Raw genomic sequence first — 4,591 nt, 5'->3', positions numbered from 1 at the left:
TTGGAATGGGTATAAGCTCATTTTAGAGGTAAAATGGGAATACATATTCCTATTCCCTATTCCAAGCGACGAACCAACCAGAAAATGGAAAACGTATTCCAATTTTTCTATTCCTATTCCAGCAACCAAACGGGCCCTTGTGTATACCTAGATGTGTGAGGCAAAAATTAGACACACCATACACGTCTCCAAATTTTCTCTTGCAAACAAATCAAGTACTTCCATTACCAGTAGTTGCCATTATGATACAAATTAATGACGAGTTTAGAAATGTGACTTCGATTTTTAAAAAATGAAATAATAAATAATTTAGATTTTAAAAATATAGATTATATGTTTTTGTAAAAAGATAATTTAAAATTTGAATGTACTTTTTAAAAGTTTGATTTATTTTGAGATCTAAAGACTAATAATGTATGATTTAAGGAAATTTGAAAATTTATTTTAATATTTACTTTTTCACCTTCTTCTAATTAGTATTTTCCCTCACTAAGATTTGGTTGTTTTTTGGCAAAATATTCCAAGCTTGTTAACATAATAAATCAATTACTTATATTAGGATTAGTTAGCATAAGAGTGGGAATTGTTTCTCATATATTGTAATGGAATTAGTTAGAGCAAGAGCAAAGAACATCAATGGTCATAACAATTCTATAGATAGCAATAGCATAATTGTAGAATAATTGTGTGGACAAGGAGCATAAAAAGTCAACTCAAGTGAATAGGAATGGAAAACTTGAGTACTAGAAGAATCCAATTCAAAGGATAGTCTTCAAAAAGATTGAAACCAAATTAATAAATCAATGATAAGCAACTACTCACTACTTCCTTTGTAAAGAATCATTTAGCAATTAAACACCCTTATTGTAATGTGGCCAACTAAGATTACAAATCTAAATACTAGCAATGACTAAGCCAAGGATCATGTATGTCCAGTCTAGCCATCACATATCAAGATATGATCTATGGTTTAAGCTTTAGCAAAAATGGTCAATGCATGAGGGTTATGACCTCTCCTATTTCCTACAACAGTGCCCCCAAAATATGTTTGTGCCAGCTGAAATTAGTTGAATATTTCATAATAAGTATTGCATTTTATCACAGACCACTTGAGTTTTTTATTACCTTCAAAAGGTTTACATTATGGACCATATTGCATTTGAATATTATAAAACTCAAAATTCCAACTGTAGAAGTGAAACCATTGCCAACTATCATAATCTTGTTTTGTGGATCTTTGTGTATTCCTTGCACTCAACAGTTCCTAGTGAGTATATTCTTAAGTTTGTACTTCAATTAATCTTTAGGCCAAATGTGCATGCATTTATCTAAATGGCCTTTGGTCATGCTTTCATTTAGAGTCTTGCCCACAAAGAAAAACAAACAACTTTGGAAACTATGAAGAGAAAGAAATTGGTTATTGATAGGGTTGATTGAAGGGCGAGAGAAAACATTGATCATGGGAGAATATGAAAGATACGGTAATGATATGCTAGGTACCATAGTAGCTATAATTAAGGAGGAGACATGAAGCCCTCAAAATGCACCCATGAGAGTTGAAGAGATTATTGAGGAGTGCAAATGTTTCTTCTTCTCTAGGACTGTCATGAAACATCATCTTCACTTTTAACATGGGCCATGGTTTTGCTCGAGATGCATCATGGTTTTTAGACGAGTGGTGATTGAACATAGTGAAAAACCTTTCATTATGAGAAATAAAGAAGCTAACTAGATACTAAGTTAAAATGTAATGTGAAGTCATCTTTGTATCTTGATACTAGAACAATAATAATGAAGGCATGAAAGATCTTTCAACCTTATGAACTATTCTTTCCTTGATGTTTATTTTCAACAACTTCAACTTCATAATTAAAGTGCTCTACATATATAGTGTTCTAAATATATTAGAGATCAGTCACCAATTTCATCTTAGTGAATAAATATATGGTATATTGTGGCCAAGGATAAATGATGGAACTTATAGCTACTTTCTTGAACAATTTAGTAATCATCCTTTATTTTTCAGATTTATTTTAAAAATATACTATATTGACAGTGCAAAACAAATTTACACTAGTAGTTAGTGTTCCAAGAGGTTTGGGGACGTTTCCTTGGAGGGGATGCGAAGATGCATTTTGGGACAGGGGTACTTGTGGCCTAACTTTGGGAGCCTCATGGGGACAATGGCAGTGGGGGCAGTGTGGGAACAATCCCAACATAATGATAATATATATAGTATTATTATTAGCACTTGAAAAATTACTATTAGTTTTTAAAAGATAATGATGTATAAGATAGGAAAAGGAGTCTAGTAGTAGTATTCAAATGAAATATCAAAGTTGAAAATTTTGAAAATCTAATATAAACATTGTAACGACAATTTTTAAAATTTAAATTATTTTATTTCACAATCATATGATGCAATCTTATCAAAATTACAAGCAACTGATCAAGTTATCAAGATTCAAATATGTTCAAAACTCAAGTAATTTTACAATCGAGGGCACGTGACTTGCTTTTCTCTTGAAATTCCTTCTCAATTCAGTAAAAAATCTTCGCTCTGGAAATCGCCAAGCTCCATGAAGTTGGAAAAATGTAGTTGATAAATAATAACAATGGAAATTTGCTGTAAACCTTTCTCAGAAAATACTGAAAAATTGTGTGAAGTGTGCAAAGTTAATTCATACATTTAATGAAATGATAGATAGATAGATAAAAAATTTAACATCCATGAGGCTAAAAATAGCCTATGGGACAGCAAGACAACTCAAGCAGACTTAAGTAACAATGTTCGTTGCTTGTGTAGGATGATGATGAGTCCACCCAATTGCTCAATGTACTCTTCGTTGAATAGGTTATGCCAAGAACGATCATTTCTACACACTTTACTTCAGCTTGAAACTTCCACCGTTGTTCTCTATCTAGCTCTCCATCTACGGCTTAAAATTGATCTGACTGTCATTGAACATCCACTTCAATAGCTGGGACCAACACCTTTAACCAATGGAGAGCAAGAGAAGTTTTGAGTAAGCTACACATTACCAGTTTGACTTTTCAAAACTAACAGGGCAAGTGATTCCACGTGGCACACTCTTGTGTTTTTGCCATCTTTTTCCATCAAGCAACTTCACAATTTGTTTATTTTTGTGGGGATTGGAATTGCCACGTAACAAGGTCTACATACAAATTTGAGGGGTCTAGCATTCTGATTGAGGGGTCCACAAGACACGGGATCAGTGCAGGGGCAGATTTAAGGGTTTGGTCGGTAGTCTTAGCAACTGGTGGGACCATCCACTACTAAAGACTTTGATATTGGCGGGCTTCCAGATGATGATGTTACTTGATATGGTGTCCCTCTCTTTCAGTGGGCTCCAGCTCAGTTCCATTTGAAGACAACAATATGTGCCTCCAATAGGCGGACAGGCAGATCCCAGGTACGCCTTTTCCTTTTATCTTACATATGATTTTGCACCTGTTCAGGCTCCCTTTGTTTCTTCTCCTGGCATTGGTAAGTTTACAACAGTAAAACACTATTAAAAACATATAAACAAGGCACCGGTGGGAATGATATGGTCCTCATGGACGGAACAAACGGGGAAATCACAGATACATCTGCAGATAGGATACTTGTAAAAGTATCATTGACTGATCAACCTAAGATAAGAGAGGAACAGTCAGAACTCGATGGGTCCACCTTACATAACACAAGATCTGATAGTAACAGGGTGGCAGAGAATCAGATAGTCAGGGCACCCGTAATAGCAGAACAACAAACTAGTTTGAAAGAAGCTACGAAACACGACATCTCTGGCAATAGTGGCTTGGTCCTGACATACGGAGATAGTTTAATGCACAGCAGCATCATCAAGTGGAATCAAGGGAGCTTCCTCATTATTCCAGAACCCTCAGCCGGACACATGAGTTCATTCAAACTTGGAGGGACAAATGGTAATTTACCCACAAACACTTTGAGCTTATCACAAGCCAGGGGACCACTCACAGGAGGCAACTACATCTATGTGAATGCCAAACAATATAAAAGAATAATTAGGCGGAGAAAGATACGAAAGTTTAAAAATGCAAAAAGAGGGAAGTTAGCAGCTTTACTTCTGAAACCGATTCCACAAACCCCAGACAGCACAAGGGAGGGAGAACAAAGTCTGAGGCCGACTGAAATCTCTAAAACAATTAAGCAGTTTGATAATATCAGAGATATTAATGGTAAAGGGAAGCCAGATAATTCTCAGGTGATAGACATGGTGGAGGATGGGCTACCGAATAATTACAGCCCCACAAGGACACCTATGACGTGGTATCCAAACATTTTTGTGAATGATTTAGTAGCTATGAAGGAAAGGGTGTGGGCACTTGAGGAGAGGAACCAAATAGAAAGTATCACAATGAAAAGAGTTACTGAAGATAACTGGAAGCTGGCAGCGGAGGTCAAGTCACTTAGAGAACAAATTCAAAAATTGCAATTTAATATGGAAAAAGGAGAGTATGAATTAATATTGTTGAAGAAAGAAGTAGGGGAAAAGAGGACAGCAGCAAGTACTATGGGAGAAGGAGAGGCTACAGAAGCAGACAAAAA

The sequence above is a fragment of the Cupressus sempervirens genome, chromosome 1 (assembly GCF_028749045.1).
Source record: "Cupressus sempervirens isolate cs-2001-9-10 chromosome 1, ASM2874904v1, whole genome shotgun sequence".
Lineage (NCBI taxonomy): Eukaryota > Viridiplantae > Streptophyta > Pinopsida > Cupressales > Cupressaceae > Cupressus > Cupressus sempervirens.
The sequence above is the reverse complement of the archived record's forward strand: the minus strand, read 5'-3'. Positions refer to the sequence as shown.